Source organism: Benincasa hispida, chromosome 6 (genome assembly GCF_027475165.1).
Source record: "Benincasa hispida cultivar pf3 chromosome 6, pf3_genome.v1.1, whole genome shotgun sequence".
Lineage (NCBI taxonomy): Eukaryota > Viridiplantae > Streptophyta > Magnoliopsida > Cucurbitales > Cucurbitaceae > Benincasa > Benincasa hispida.
In genome coordinates, this window is record NC_143483.1 from 38388811 (window position 1) to 38407598 (window position 18788).

The following is an 18788-nucleotide window of genomic DNA, read 5'->3' on the forward strand; positions in this document are numbered from 1 at the left end:
AATAAAATAAATTAAAAATAATATTTATTCATTTACCAGATGACCCACAACTACTCTCGAACGAGTAACGAAGCGCCTTGTGATATTATTATACCAATGAATATAGTTTTGAGTGACATCCCTGCCAAACTGTTCAATAGAAACCCCCACTGCAATAAACCTTGCATGATAGTGCCATCGCACTCCCAAATGTGCAACTTTTTCGGACCAATTTACAGTCCTTAAGTCGATATCATGCAGTAGGGGTTCGGTATTACAAGGCGATGGGACATCCTGCTGAAAATCGAATTGTCTCATCACCCTGTCAGGACGATGCCACTCACCAATGTGAAAACATATGAGAGGACTCATCGTTTGCCATATGTTTTGACCATTCGTACAGAAATTGGGTAAAGTATGCATAATAATTTTGTATGGTTCCCAAATAACCTGAAACAAAAAATATTATATTGGAGAACATTAAAGACATACAATAAAAATGTGTATAAAATAATCAATTAGGTTCGGTGTAATGAACCTGATCAGGTGGAAGCAGATCAAACATGTATCTGTACTGGCTGATTACATGTGTGGCTGTCCTAGTCACACAAAATTTGTCTCTCTACCTAAATTTTTAAATTTATAATTTAGAATCTAAATTAACTAGATCAGTGATATAAAAATTAAATTTTATTAAAATAACATACCAAGAATTGTAGGCTCGTCCAGCCTGAGAGTCATTAACATGTTGTAGTTGTGGAGCCATTGTTGGAAATCGCTCCCAAGCCCATAGTTGCAAAAGTATGAGAGGCCAAACTATCTCACGAACCTCAGGTCTTGTTGCTTTGTATATTTGTCTATACAACCATGCCAAACATGCTCCACCCCACGAATACTGCCTTGCATCATAGAAGTTAGCTAATAGTGGCAGGAACATCAAGTAAACAAAATGACTTGATTTGTCGGAAAACAGACTTTCACCTATCATTTGTAGTATATATGCTCGCGCATATCTTATGACGATTTCCTCGTCTGCATCATCTGCGAGCTCACAGAATTGTGTTCCTAACCATATCAAACTTAACCTCGATTCTTTAATTTTATCGGCAGGTGGGGTCACACCGAGGTACAGTTGACAAACTTGTGACCAGTTATCGTACATCACTTCGGTGACCGACTCACCATCAACAGGTAACCCCAACAACACTTCTATGTCTTGTAGAGTGATAGTGCACTCTCCAACAAATAAATGTATGCGTCTCAAGCCTCCATCGCTCGACCAAGGCTGTGATCAGATGCCAATCCAACTGAATAAATCTCAATCGGCAACCCATAGAATCCAGATATGCGCAGTAGCGGTAATATTCGAGGGTGGAGTGGGATAGTGCGCTGGAGAACTGCCTCTCGACGCCTGTAAGATATTTCTCCGATAGTACGATCTCACCATACAACAGATGATCGATGAATGGATTGGTCGTACAAAACATTAGGATCGACTGGTCCTGGGTTTAAAGCCATGATCTGAAAGAAAAAAAATATTTATTTCTCAATTAAAAAATATTAATTTCTCAATTAGAAGAATAATGTACAACTTAATTAACTTAATTAAATAATGTACAATTTAATTAAAAGAATAATGTACAACTTAATTCAAAGAATAATGTACAACTTTATAAATTATAATAAAAAAAATTGAATATACAATAAAAGTATCTACACTTAATTAAATATACCTGATAAAAAGATTATTTATTTCTCAATTAAATAATGTACAACTTAATTAAAAGAATAATGTACAACTTAATTAAAAAATAATGTACAACTTAATTAAAAGTATCTACAATAAAAAAATTTGAATATACAATAAAAGTGTCTACACTTAATTAAATATACATGATAAAAGAAGTATTTATTTCTCAATTAAAATAATAATGTATAACTTTATAGATTACAATAAAAAAATTGAATATACAATAAATTATAATAAAAAGATTGAATATACAATAAAATGAATATATAGTAAAAAAAATATTTATTTCTCAATCCCTAACTATCTGGAGCCCGTCTTAGTAATGAATGATACTTTCTTCGATTATGGCCTAATTGATTACAAAATCCACATTGTTATCGAGTGACTGGCTCTGTCCAATCAATCTCGTTGTGATAACGTGAACTTTTTGGTCTACCAGGTTTTCTCAACAGCGATGGATCAGGATGTAAGACGGGCATATTAGGGTGCGTGATCTAGTAGTCTTCATGTGGTACAGGTTGAAATTGAAGAGAGTAATATTCAGGATACGTTTATAATTTATAGTAGTCCTCAATAAAGTTTTCATAGTTCATGTTAAAATGTGAGAAACGGTCATAAAATGCGAGTATGGAATGTCGTATGCTTGCCACTTGTTACATGAACACTTGTTTAGCCTCAATATTTGAACATTTCCTCCTTTGGTATTGAGACTATGACGTCTGGTCTTCACATGAAACACACCTTCATACCGATCGTATGATTGTACTTCATGTTTACTAGATCTTGCAGCCCATTTATTTATTTTCTCGTGTACGTACCTGGATTTTTACTCCATTTAGTATTATAAAATATGCTTGAAATAAATTGTTAATAATATATATATATATATATATATATATATATATATATATATATATATATAATATTATCGGATGTATTTATCTTGACGCCAATGCATCTTTATTTCTTCTCTTCTTTTCTCGAAATAATTCACGCATTTGAAGAATGTTATTTTAGCAAGTGCATTTATAGACAACATTCGAGCTCCTTTGAAGGCTCCATTTATGCACTCTGATAGATTTGTCGTCATCCACCCATATTTGAACCCTTTATCATGTGCTTGAGTCCATTACTCTAAACTAATGTTGTAAAAAAAACTCAGACAACTCCGATTTATTCTTTTGATATCTTCAATTGCTTTATTGAACTTCCAAATTTGAAACTGATACCCGAAACGATAAACATAATTTTTCAATGTATTAAATCTATACCTTTTATTAAAGTTGCTGACGATATATCGTAAGCAGAAACGATGGTGACATTTTGGTCTTGTCTAACCATTTGCTAGATTGTTTATTGCTGTGATTATGCCAACATGTCGATTTGAAATTAAACACACCTCTTCGTGTGTTACAATTTCTCTCAAGTGTTTCAGGAACCATCCCCATGAGTCTGCGGACTTTTCATCAGCAACGGAAAATGCAAGTGGAAGAAGATGTCCGTTCAAGTCAACTAATGTAGCAATCAGCAATTTTCCTCGATATTTGCCGTACAAGTGTGTGCCACCTATCTGAATTATCGGCCGACATTTATTAAAAGCTTCTATACAATGACCAAATGCTCAAAATACAGAAGTTAGGATAACATGGCCTTCAGTAAGCATTTCTTTTACTCTTCACTCTACACGTGTTCCGAGATTGGTCTACTTAACCATATACAACCACCTAGATAACAATTTGTAAGACTCATCCCAATCACCGAACACTTTAGCCAACACTTTTCTTTTGCCCTCCCATACCCTATGGTAAGGAACATGATATCCAAACTTTCGTTTGATGTCGGACTACATTTGTGCATAGATGGTTTTTCTCTTACGATATCACAGAACTCTAGTGCAATCATTGATGAATCCAATTGCATATGACTTTGATTCAGTTCTAAATAAAAACATGTATGTTGCTCATACGATTTTTTTTTTATTGTACGAAGTCTCCATTTGCAACCTTCCTCCCACTTCTTACACCGAATTGTCCAAATCGTCGGTGTCGATTCCACAACCTCATATGGTGCGTAACATTTAATTGCAAAATATTTGACTGCGTGTTGTAGCATTTCTTTATCTTAACAAATCATCCCTTTATACAATTGAGTATTGTTAACGTCCACAAGGACTACAATTGGGTCATGTTCTCGAATGCTATCCAGTACATTCATATCCAAATCGTTGAATGTATCTAAAAGTAACTCATGTTCACGATCATCGAAATCCAACTCTTCAAATTCATCGTCCGTTTCAGTTTTGAAATCTCTATATAGGTTGTTAGCCTCCATATCTTCATTATCACATAGCGATGCAATTGACTCCAGATCAGGATCAATACATTCAGTTGGATCTTCAAACTAACAAAATGATGTATTCAAGTTTATATCCACTCCTATCCTATTTACATTTGCATACAAATATACTAAATTCGGCAATGGTATTGCGATTGAGAACATCAAGTTCATAGCTTGTGCATTCGAAATAGGAAATGACATAAACCTTATCGATCTTGATGGTTCTAGGTTAGGATGTCTATATATTATTTCTATCTGATTTGTTCCCATATCTACACTAAGTGACATCCCAACCATTTCAATGAATTGTTCAAATACAATTCCACAGTTCACATTTATGCTAAAACTCCCACTTGGTGGTTGGTCATAGTCAACTTTATCAATACAATCAATCATATTACCATTTGTAAACAACAAAAATCCCAAGCATTTTGCCCGCTATTTTCTTTAAAAAAAAAAAAAGACAAACAATACATTACTAATTGTTCTACTAATTATCAAACTTAAACAAAAACAAACCACAATAAAAATCACAATAAGAAATATATATAGGAAATATAAAAAGTTTGTGGGTAAAAAAATATTAAATTTTGTATTAAACTAAAAATATTAAACTTTTTAGAAAAATCACAATAATTTTATATTATATTTTTTATAAGAAGTATATTTAAAAAATTACAATAATTTGTATTAAACTAAAAATATTAAACTTTTTAATTTATAAACATCAACTTTTTAAGTTTTATGAACATCAACTTTTTAAACATAACAATAAATTAAACATTTTATAACTATTTTTAAACATAACAACAAATTAAACTTTTCAAATATCATAAGAAATTTATACAAAAATATCACAATAATTTTGTATTAAACTAAAAATATTAAAGTTTTTAAGTTATAAATATCAACTTTTTAAACATTACAATGAGACAAACTTTTTAAAACTATTTGTTCAAATTTCATACAAATAAAAAATTAAATTAAATTAAACTTTTTCAAACTATTTTAAACTATATCTTCAAAGTTAATACTAGAAAAATCAAATATCATAAGAAATATATTTAAAAAAATCATAATAATTTTGTATTAAACTAAAAATATTAAAGGTACAAACTTCACAATTTAATGGGGGAATGTTATCATAAGAAACATAACAATAAACTATACTTAAATACAAAAAAAAAAAAAACAAAATATAAATAAGATTAACATATTGGTATAACATCCCAGCCATAAGATTAACACTAACAACTACTAAGATTAACACTAATAGAGAAAGAACTACTAACATCAATATGTAAATATTATTGAATTCAACATGATAGATCTACTAAATATAATAAAACTAGTAATAAATAAATAGTAAACTCACAAATTTAACTTACTTTTTTTTTCTTTGTTTTCCAAATAGCAACAAAAACTATATAAAAAAAAATATAATAGTATGAGAATAGGAACAAAATGTATAGTTCTTTAAAAAAAATGAAATTTTGTATAGTAAAAGGTAGAAACCTCACAATTTAATGGACGGATGTGGAAGAAGAAGAAGATTTGCTGAAGGCAGTGAGAAAATGTGAGAAAATGAGAGGCTGAAGGCAGTGAGAATGAGAGAACGAAGGCAATGAGGAGAAAATGAGAGGCTGATCTTAAAGGCCAAAAGACAATAAGGAGAATGAGGGAACGAAAGCAGTGTGAGAAAATGAGAAGAGAGGGTGGGGTTATAAACTAAAAGGTCGAGTTTTCAAAACTCGACCCACGGGTCTAGCGTTGGGAAAATAATATGGATGGCACGGGACGAGATGCTGACACGCTGCAGAGATTCGGTTTCATTTTAAAGGAGGTCAACAATTCAAATCACTTTGACGCGCGCTGCAGAGATTCAGATTCTTAGCTAAGCGATCGTGTAGGAGTTTGTAGGCGATCGTGTAGTGAGGAAAGAGAGATCTTGAGAGACCATCGCAGCGTGCAGCTCATCGTGTACTTCAACTATGCGATCGTGTAGTAAAGCTTAGCGATCGTGTAACATTTGGTATACGATCGTATAGTAAAATGTAGCAATCATATATGTTTTGAGAAGACGATTGTCTAATTGTAATAGCTAAGCGATCATGTAGGAGTTTGTGGGCAATTGTGTAGTGAGGAAAGATAGCTCTCAAGAGGCCATCGCAATGTACTGCTTGTCGTGTACTTTAACTATGCGATTGTGTAGTAAAGCTTAGCAATCATGTAGCATTTGGTATACGATCGTATAGTAAAAGGTAGGCGATCATATAGGTTTTGAGAAGGCGATCGTCTAATTGTAATAGCTAAGCGATCGTGTAGGATTTTGTGGCTGATCATGTAATGAGGAAAGAGAGCTCTCGAGAGGCCATCACAGCATACCACTCATCGTGTACTTCCACTAGGCGAGCGTGTAGTATAGCTCAACGATCGTGTAGTAAAGCTTAGTGATCGTGTAGCACTTGGTACATGATTGTATAGTAAAAGGTAGGCGATCATATAGGTTTTGAGAAGGTGATCGTCTAATTGTAATAGCTAAGCGATCGTGTAAGAGTTTGTGGGCGATCGTGTAGTGAGGAAAGAGAGCTCTCGAGAGTGGAAGTTCAGAAGACGCTGTCGCGGAGAGGCCATCGTAGCGTGCTGCTCATCATCTACTTCCACTAGGCGATCGTGTAGTAAAGCTCAACGATCGTGTAGCACTTGGTATACGTTCGTATAGTAAAAGGTATGCGATCGTATAGGTTCTGAGAAGGTGAGCGTGTTATAGTAATAGTTAAGTGATCGTATAGGAGTTTGTGGTCGATCGCAGAAGATTTAGTAAGTGATCATTTAGTCATACTGAGCGATCGTGGAGAGATTGTAAACGATCGTTTTGCATCTCATAAGTGATCGATTAATCTTGTTTGATTTCTATCGTCTAATAAAGAAGTTGTTCATCGTTCACTTGTTCTTTCCCGAAGTTTGCACCTATTGTTACGTTAATAAAGAATTACTAAACGATTACATAGTAATTTTACTAAACGATTGTGTGCGATCGTGTATAATTACTAAACGATTCTTTAATTTCCTTTAGGTGGAGGGTTTGTTCTATAATTTTCCATAGACCCTCAACCTCTTTCAAAATTTATCCTCTTCCCTCACAAATCTTCTTTTGTTTTCGACAGGTCGAGGGTTGAACCCTCGTCCTCTTCTCAATTTTCTTTAGGTCGAGGGTCAAACCCTCAATCTCTTCTTTAATTTTCGACAGGTTGAGGGTTGAACCCTCGACAAAATATTTTAAACAAAATCCCCACCTCGAAAACTCCAAAACAACCATAGATTTCTAAATAGTTTCAAAACCACTATATTTCCCTAAATTGTTTTCCTAATCACAATATTAAAAAAAAAAAAACTCCATCCAAAACCTATCCTTTTTTATATAAAGCAAATGTGTGTATTTTAAAAAATCGAAAATACCATTTTTGAAAATATTTTTTTAAAAAAAAATTTGTAAACATTTTTTAAAACGTATTTAAATTTTGAAAAATAGAAAACTTAATTGGTTACCAATTGACAGACCGTTTTTAAAAAAACTAAAAATTTGTAATAAATAACCAATTAATTATCAAATGACCTTTAAATAGTTATCGAGTCTTTGTAAATTATAATACATATTTTCAAAATTTACAAGTGAAAATATAATATTTTAAAATTTTGAGGACCAAAATCAAATTAAAAGATATTTAATTACTTGATGACCAACTTAAAATTAGAGATTTTCCAAAAAAATAAAAAAATAAAAATTAGAAATGGGTATTTGGCACTCCAAAAAGTTTAAAATAAGACAATATATCTATCAATCAAAGAAATTTGAACTTTTAAGTCACATCTCTATTATTATTGCTTTTTTTCTAATAATAGTTGGATAACAACAAAGCACTTCTGGTCACATCACATCCATACAACTAAATCAAACATATAATAATAATAATTTCTCCCTCTAAAAGTTTTGGATTATTTTGTAATTGAAAAATATTTAAATGGATTCCACTTCATCAAATTATCTAATTATAATATATCTTGTGAAAAATTATTTTTATTTATTTTTTGAAATATTTTTATTTTTATTTTTATTTTTTTTTGACGTGAATGAAGAATGAGAAAGTATAGAGATGAGTGCATCCGACCATTATCACTTGTGTTAAAATTGTTTGGATGAAAATCAAAATTCATTGCTAGTGGTTAGCATATTATTATTGTTTTTTTTTCTTTTTTTTTTTTTTTTTTTTTTTTTTTTGTGATTGCATCTATGTAATATTTTATGTTTAAAAAAGTGAGTAAACTTGGTATAATTAAATATTATGCATTTCTTCATAAATAGTACTATTTTTTTAATTTAAAAATGGCATCTTTACAACACTCTTGGACTACCTATTTGTTATTGGTATTTCCATTTCTTTTTAATTTGGTATTTTTTTCCCCTCTTCTTGTAGTTGGTCTATCATAAAATTAACAATTACAATTTGTTTTTTTTTATTTTTTTAAATAACCCCTTAAAAATTATTTCCTAAAGTTAACAAACACTATCTTTTTATATATTCTTACCAAATGTTAATACTATATGTACTTTGAAACTAAAAATGAGAGGTAGGGCTACTTTATTAGTTTGTTGGAATGTTTTTATGATTTTGAATAGATAAGGACCATCATAGAAGGTCATATTTAACCAATTTGGTACTTTGTTCTTATTGTTCATTTATAGATGAAGAAACCAATTAACTAAACAAAAATGTAGTTGATATAAAAAGCCCCTTTATAAGGAATTTCTAACTCACATCTTTAGTAAGTTTTAATTTATATAAGTTTAAGATTGAGAAAAATAAATTTAGTATAAATCTATGTTTAAACTAGATAGAAAAATTAGTTATAGAAACTTAAATGGTATTTTTGGCCGACAATTTGAAAATAGAGTTGTATTTCATGTGTGTGTGTGTTTTTTTTTTTTAATATTTCATGTGATTTTAGATATATGTTTGGTAATGGATTCGAAAATTAAATTCCAAATTAAACAATTGTTTAAATTTTGTTTGATAATATATTTATAAACATAAAATTAATTATAGTTATCAACTAAATATTAGGTTAAATAAAAATTATTATAATTAATATATGAACTTAGTTTATGTTAAATTTTTTTAATATCATATAATTAATATATTCTAATATACATATTTTAATGAACAAAAATGATTACGTTTAATAGATGAAATTCTATCTTTGTTAATGTCTTTATCTTTTTATTTTTAAATATAATTGTAAATTTTAAAATTTCAAATTCAAAATTTGAATACGCGGTAAAAATCGAATATTATTTTCAAAAATTACACTATTTAGATTGTAGAATTTTTTGAAAATAGAATTTAGATTATCTACCATACATATTTATAGAATCCAATAAATTTGAATTGTCAATTTAAGAGACCTTTAAGTTTATAAAGCTTGAATATGACCAACAGATTCATAGTGCAAGAGATAAGTTTATATAATCTCATCTCAATTGTACATCATATGAATTAAATTTTATCTCTAAAGTTTCTATTTGAAAAAGAAAAAAAATGATTAATTGATCATAATGAAGTGGGGCCATTATTTATTAGAGAGAAATCTAATAAAATGAAGGAGAACACATGCATGGTTGGGCTGAAAGGGGGGCTTATGCACATTTATTTCTTTAATGAAATGATTGAAACTTTTTGGCTATAATAAGATAATGGGTGTGTTTTAGAGATATACATGCTCTTTCATTATCATCATCAAAACTTTGGAATAAAGTTTTGACTATATTATTAAATTTTTTAAAATTTTGTGAATATTTTAAGCAATATGACAATGTTTAGCTTTATTTCATATAATATTATTATATAGAGTCTCATGTTAACCACAATAAGAACTTTATTATATTTTAGTTAGAATATATTTACTTGGTGAAGGATGATGAAAGAGATAATCCATTATTGTCTATATATGGATGTCCACAAACTATTTGCTTTAGGTAAAAAATAAACCTCTTTTTAATGCAATAGGTGTTATCTTGAACATAAGATTCAAATTTCCTTCGAAAAAAATAATTATTAATATTTCAACTTCTCAACATATAGAATATTTTGATGGAAATATCATAATATATATCTCATGAAGATTATGAGAATATCAACAAAAATATAAAAGCAACTTCAATTGAAAAGAAGTATTTTACTCTTTCTAAATCAGTTATTATAAGGTTTTTTATTTTCAGTTTTAACAACATTTTTTATTCCTAATTTTTTTAAAAAATAATAACTAAGTTTCTAACCTTTTAAATTTAAAATGTACTTTTAACTTTTTAACCATTTAATATTTAAATTTTAATATATAACAGATTTAGTTTCTATAGGAAAAAAATATTATTAAAATTTAGTGATGTTTCTAACCGATGTAAATCAATAAACTAATTTTAAAAACTAAATGAGTCTATTAGCTTAAAAAAACTAAGGGTTACATCATAAATATTGATATTTAATTTTTTTTTTTTTGGATTTTTCATGATGGGGATGAAATTGTTAAAATTTTAAATTATAAAAACTAAAGTGATACATATTAAAGTTGAAGAATTAAATTAGTACCAACTTCAAAGTACATAAAATAAATTGTTGTAAACTAGAGTTTATGGATTAAATTATTACTTTCATCAAAGTTCAAAGACTAAGAGTGATTTTGATCTAATATTATATTCGATAATACTTTTGCTAATTTTTTTTTTTTTTTTTTTTTTTTAATATGCTTCTATTTTAAAAATATCAATTTGATATCTTTATCAATGTTAAACCTTTTGATTTATAAAACTATGACCGTGTGGTGATAAATATTTTATTAATTATCCTAACTTTCTTGATATTTTTATTTTATATAATATTTATTAGGTTAGAATAATGTATATGTTATCTTATTGGTGATAACCCAACTAGCAAAGATTAGTTGGGTAAAGTTGAATTTAACAATAGGTTTTAGAAAACAATATAATATAAAATTTTAAAGATTAATTAAATCCTTAAATTCCCTTTAAGAATTTGCCTTTCTCCAAGGAAAATAAAAAACAATAGAAAATACAATTACCTTTTTAACCTACTTTGGCTTTAATTAGAGATTTTAGAAAACATTCAAAAACACGCAAAGGTAAACCATCTTTATATGATCAAAAGGTTATAATAATAGATTATTATTTTTATTATTTTTATTTTTCATTTTTTATTTTTTAAAGTTGCTAAGAAAAAGTTTAGTTCCAAAGTCAAACTGATCAACCCCTTTAGTTTTCACCTTTTTCCTTTTAATATATATAATTTTTTTTCCAATTTTTAATTTGTTTCAGGTAATCATATTTTTTTTTTTTTTAACTTAGATCATATTTTTCATTAGGGAAATTTTCATAGATAGAAAAAATATCAAACTATTTATAGAAATATAAAAAATACTGATAGACACTGGTGGACTTCTATCAACGTCTATCACATAGTATGAATGATAAATTTCTATCCGTTTCTATCACTAATAGATACTGATAGACACTAATAAATTTCTATCAACCTTTATCAGCATTTATTAAAGAAGATTAAAATTTTGTTATTTTGTGTAATGGTTTCCCTTATTTTTCTATTTTTAAAAATCTCCCTTTTCATTCTGAAAAAAGTAATAAATGAATAGTAATTTAAAAAGTTGGTCTCAATGAATTATGTTTGTTGATGTTTACCTTGTATTTCTTACTTGTACTGACATGTGGGGTCCACTGTCCAATCTATAATAAAGAATGCAAACTGATTGACGAGAGAAGGGTGATCAACTCGTTTGCATTTCAAAATTATGTTATCGTTATCGTTATCGTTATGTTAGTGTATTGTGTTACAGTATAAAAAAAATATAAATCTGTCACATTTACTGTTACCATTTAAGGTTAATCACAAATATCTTAGTTTGATCAAATCCATATATTAAAAAAATTTATATTTATAACATATTATATGTTTTGTTTCATATTTCGTAATTACATTTTAGTTCCTATATATAAATAATTTTTTTTACATCTTACAAAATGAAGGAATAAAGATGAAACAGTCAATCAATCCTACAAAATAATAAAAATATAAAATAAAATGTCAAAGGTAAAGTGCACCTAGTTCTCAAAATTAAAAAAAAAAAAAATTACTATTTTCACGAGTTTTGTTTCACATATTGCAAAAATACATAATCATCAATTAATTTTAAATTTCATACCAAAAAGAAAAAGAAAAATGGCTTAACATATTCAAAATTAATTTTCCAACATTTAAAGTGTGAATGGAGGAAGCTAAAATTAAGGGATAGAGATGGAAATTGAAATTTGACCAATCTTTCAAAAAAGAAACAAAATACAATTAATTAATGAAATAAAGAGTTTTTTTTTTTTTTTTAAAAAAAAAAAGAAAGAAAAAGAAGAAGCAAAGTGTATGTATTAAATGAAAACACATGCATGTCAATCAATGAGGGTCAAATCAAGAATCTAGAAGCACACACACATATATATAATTGATAAAATGCAAAAATAATTTTGTCAATATTCACTTGAAAAACATGAGAAATGAAATGACCCTTTTTTTCTTTGGCCTAATAAAGTGGGTTGGGTGGTTGAACATGCACTTCCTTTCATTTTTATGCCTTATTTCTTCTATTCAAAATTTTGTTGCCCTCATCCACATCACCATATGCATGGGGATTACATATTGCATTTGTTTTCAAATTGGTAGTTAGGTTTGACAATAGTGCTTTTTTTTTTTTAAAAAAATTCTATTTTGGTAGTTCATTTTTATAGAAATCTATTTTTGCTTGTGTTATGAAATCGTTAAGAAAAAAAATAGAACAACGTAAACAGTAGATAAGTGACACAAAGGTTTATATGGTTCACTAACAGTATGTTGTTAACTACGTTCATGGAAAAAGGGTGAGAATAGTTTATTATTAATGAGAATAATCAAAATATAAATCAAGAAGTGCTAGTAGAATTGAGGAATTTATATAATGCACTTCTCTAAATCTTAGGGTCAAAAATCGTAAATAATTTAAATAACATAAATGCGAATTCAACTTGATCGTTCAGAGCACCAAATAACATATTTGAGGCATTCAGTAGTCCCTAAATTTGAAAACTTTATGTCTTACTTTGGAAACTTTGCCTTGGAAACATTTTTGTACTTACCATTAATTTTTATATATAAATTATTAGTTAAATTACATGGTTGTTTAATTTTGAGGGTTATATAATAGGAATGCTGAGTCCATATATCTAAAATAGTTTTTTAAGAAAAATATCAAATTAATTATATCTCTAAATTTTTTTGTTGTATCAATTAAACTCATCAATTTAGTAATTAATTACCCCCAATTTTTTTCTTATATATTCAATAAACTAAAGAAGATACTGGATTGATAAATTATTTATTATTTATTTTTTTTTTTGGGGGGGGGGGGTGACATTAGAGGTTTTTTTGGTTGAAATTTATGAAATTTGGCAAGGTTAGTCAAGGATTAATTTGTGCCTTGATCAAGCTCTTCAACGTTTTTTACAAAACTTTATTTTATTGAAATTAACGAGTTGATTTTTACTAATGGACAAATCAATGAAAACTAAATCGAAATAAAAAATTGCAACATTTACTTAAATTTAAGATCCATATAATGAAATTGAAAATTTAGGACCTATATATTTGGAAATCTGAAAATAAAAATTTGAAAACAATGGATTCAATGATCAAAGGCATATATCATATTTTCATATATGTGTTTGGTAACAAATTCGAAATTTCAATTTTAATTTAAACATTTTTCAAACTTTTTTAGATAATATATTCCTGAACTATAAGACTAATTATAGTTACTCACTACATTTTAGGTTGAATATAAATTATTACTAATTAATTTATGTTTTTAATGTTAATAAGTTTGTATAATTATTGTTTTATAATATAATATATATTATTTTCTTTCATCTTTAATATAATATTTTGTATAATTTATGGGTTGCAACTTTTTCTTTCACCTTTTAAAATTTTTCTTTTTTTTTTTTTAAATAAACAACAATTAAGCAACTACATTTTTGGTAGGAATATGGTTGAATAAAATGGAAAACTAAAGAGAAATCAAAACTTTTGATTCCTATTTTTTCTTCATGAATCTCATCATCATCATCATTTTCTCATTTTCTTCATTTTCTTATTGTTGTTATGTATTTTTTCTCTATCGTCATGAATTTTTTTTTTAAATTGAATCTTTCCTATCTCAACAGTCAATGGAATGTCACCACATGTTTTTAACACTACCACTTTCAATTCCTCCAACTTTGGCGGACCATTAGAGAACAAATTCCAAATTTTCGCTAATTCTTGCTAGAAAATGTTCCAAGAAACAAACTCCATATTTTTTTTAAATTTTATTAATTTTATTTTGCTTTTGTTTTTGTTCATTTTTCTCAACTTTTTGTTCCACCGTTCAACTACATACTTACTTTTTTAAATTCGTAACACTCATTTGTTATGTGAATTCAATTAAATAAAAATGTACTTTACAATTCATATAAATATTGCACTTATTGTAAACAAAATATTATTATTTATATAATCAACAACTTTAGCATACTTTAACAATCATGGAGCATATGAGTTGAACGTGCACAAAAATAGGGTTGTCATTAGGGTTTAGTTACATGTTCACAAATAATAGGCTATATATATATAATCATAGCCAACAATGAGCCAATTTCAAGCATACAAAAAAAGATAGTTCATTAAAATAGTTAATTAAGTTGGTCAGTCCTACCAAGTAGATGCAAATAATACCTCTTTCTAGACTGTGCTGGGAATGTCAAAGCCCAAAGTTGTCAGATAAAGGTGGTATTGTAGTTGGTCGCTGGAGTTTTTCGTCGAAGGTGGTTGTCAGAGCCCGAAGTTAGTCGTTGGTGTTGGTCAAACAAAGGTGGTCGTTGAAGTTGATTATCAGAGGTGATTTTTGTCGGAGTTTGTAGTTAGAGATGGTTATCAAAACTCGAAGTTGGTCACATGAAGATAGTCGTCGGAGTTGGTCACCGGAGTTTGTTGTTGGAGGTGGTTGTCGGAGCCCAGAATTGGTTGTTGGAGTTGGTCATGTGCAGATAATTGTCGGAGCTTATCGTCAGAGGGGTGGTTGTCAGAGTTGGCCGTGTGAAAATGGTCATCGAAGTGTGACAATGGTAGTCGGCGACGGTGGTTGATGAATGGAGCCATTGAACATTACAAGAAAGATCACATTTAATAGCTTTTGACTATAGCACTTTTCGACCAAAACAAAGTTGTGGCTTACTTTAACCAAAAAAAAAAAAAAAAAAAATTCTAGGAGCATTCTTTTCCCATAGTTTTGAAGCACAAGTACAATGAAAAAACGAAGACGAAAACCTTGTCATGCTAAATATTGAAGATGTATTGTACTTTATGTATTAAAATATTTTTACTATAGGTGCTTATGTAATTTATTTATCTGCTTCTTGTCAATTATTTATTTAGGATGTTGTTGTGTTCATGTGTGTTAAGGCTCCCTCTGGTATGATGAAGAATGGCCAACAATAAACTGATTACATCATAATGGATTACTTATCATAATATTGATTTTTAGTGATGACACTTCGACACTTTTTAAGAAGTCTTGAGAGTGAAAGTGTTGGGCACTTTTTAGATAGTTTTTAGAGGTAAAGTGGCATTTTGATTTTTTTTAGAATTTTGTTGTGTGAGTTGTTAGACTATGCTTAGAAAACTTTGTTAGTGACTGCTCTTCCTAGAAATATGCCCTTTGCAGATATTTCTTATTGTGTTAAGTTTTTGGAATTTGTTGGTATGGATTATTTGTTATGTTTCATTTTTAGAAGAGACACAATTAAAGGAGACCAAATTCTTTTCTTTTTAATTAGTAAGAAGGTAGACTTGCCAATAAAACATGATGCAATTCATGAAGGCCAAATTCAGAAATGAAAATGCAATCGGTAGTTCAATTTCATGACCTTCTAACAAAGTTTTTATTATTTTATTTCTTTATTTCAATAATTTTACTTAACTTTTATTATTTATTGACTTTTTATAGGTTGGTGATGGACTCAATAGTGCATGCAATGTCTAAATCACTAACACAACTAAGTTGGAGTTATTTGGATTTTTTATATAAACATATTTTGTAATTTATAAAGTATGTTTTGTTTCCTCTCCAAATATCTTATACTCATACTATATCTCTTTTTTGTTCAACATGAATTGTGTGTGAATGCTTGTTTAAATATATACATTTTGATTATGTGGATTACAAATATTTTTTATGATCTTTTATGTATAGCAAAGTATAAAACACAATAATATCAATATGAATATATATATTTGATAAGCTATAAAAGATGTAATTATAAGTATTCAATAAGGCTATAAAAGTTTATAAAAGCTATGAAAAGAAAAAAATATTAAACATTTTGACAAAAACAATTTTATAGTTTTTTTTCAATGCTATCTTTCATTTTACAAAGATCAAATGTGCTATTTAAAGCTTATCCTTATAGCTTTTACAAAAGGCTATAAAAAGCCTAGCATTTCATAGCATTTACCAAGTACTATAAAAGAAGAATTTTTATAGCATGTAACAAAATGTTATAATTTTTTTTTTTACTTTTTATAGCATTTTAGAAACGCTATAAAAAGCCCCAAACTTTTAATAGCATGGGTTGCCGCAACTTTGAATAAAATGCTATAAAAGATCTGTTATAACATTTTTTCGAAGCTATGGCAAGCATTTTTTTTTTTTCATGTAGTGGAAAACATTGGGAAAAGAAAGATTTGGGGTGAGCTAGTAAAATATACCAACTCAACTCCACCAACATTTAAAGTTGGTGAAAGTTGGTAGACCAAACATTAAGTTGGTATATTTTACCAACTCAACTTAACTCATGTTAGTGAATGAAACACCCTCATAATTGATTCTATTCTTTAAAGTAGACTAAATGGTCCATAAAGTAGTTAGGGCTTCTGTTTTTATATGGTTAAAACTCAAATAGTTCTTAAAAAGAAAATCAAATGATTATATCAAGAATAATGTCTTGTAAAAAGATCTCAGAAGGTAATTACAATATGTAGTACTTTTAGAGATAATAATTAAGTGTATAGCAATATTTTTAAAGAATTGCAAGTAAAACTTATCAGTGATAAACTCTATCCTTGATAGACTCCTAGAGCTGGATCTAAATTTTATTATATTTGCAAATTCTCTTGTAGTGTTATATTTGCTATACTTTGGATATGATTAGTATATCTGCAACTAGTCAAAGCATTAGCGTAAAATTCTTTCAAAATTTCCTTCACTTGTGCTTGTTGAGAATGACTAGTCAATTGTTGGAATGATTGGTCATAAAATTATTATTTGCTTTTGTTCTGCATTGAAATATTTATAAGTGTTTTAATTCCCTATGATATGCACAACATTTTTCTTTACTTAATTTAGATCTAGAACATCTTTTGTATTTAATTTAGATCAAAAAATGTTTTTTGTATTTAATCGAGATATGAAGTGTTTTTTTGTATTTAATTCTGATATGAAACATTTTCTATATTTAATTTAGATAAAAAAATGTTTTGGTTTGGGTTTTTATAAGTGATTGTCTGAGTTCTTTAGAAGGCTCTTAGCTTTTGGTAATGTCTTTCTTTCTATTTTCATTCTAATCTTAGCAAAGTTTCCACTTGATTCCAATCATTCTTAGATAGATGCACATTTGAAAAGGGTGTTGCATTAACCTTGGGAACCAACTAGTAAAAAATGATCTAGTACCAAAGTCGTATTGAAATTTACTTTCTTCACAGTGATCATGACACAACAATCAATAGTGCTCAATTGAGTTTATTTATTAATCAGGTTGAACAATCTCAAGCATACAAGTGTCATGTTTTTAAATTCCTTAAAAATTACAAAACTCCTTTTGTGCATCAATGAGAATACAAAATGATTTGCATTTGTGACTCGTTTTGATAAAAACTCTCAAGTTGCCTTTAGAGTCACTACAAAAAAATATTCCATGACATTTAAAAAGTACTGTTGCAACTAATATTCGACATTCCATGATATTTAAAAACTGTCGTAACTAATATTTGTGGCAGTTATTTTCAATTATTGTATTGTATATCAAAGTAAAAATATTAACGATACTTTAAAAAATATCATAATTAGCTTTTTAATGATAAAAATTCATTGTCAACAATAAACCACTACTTGACAATTGTAAATTGTCAACTGTCAAATCGTACTATGACAAGTTATCATCGTCTTGTTTTTCCTTCTGTATATTAATTAGAAAAAGCATATATATATATATATATATATAAAAAGAATGTTAATAATAGTCATAAATCAGTGATGCTTTAAAATACAAAAATCTCTACGTTTTCTCACTGAAAGTAAATTTTTTAGTATTTATGATATTTTATCCTCTCTTTACTTAAATTGGCTATATCCTTATACTATAAAAAATCATTTTTGTTGTAGAGTACTTTATTTCATAGTTAAATTTCCGAATGAGACTCAAGTATAATTTGATTAGAGATATCAACCCTTTTCAATTTAGTTGACTTAACACCACTAAACACTTTAGAATTCTTATATTTTAATAATTAGGATGCTTTTC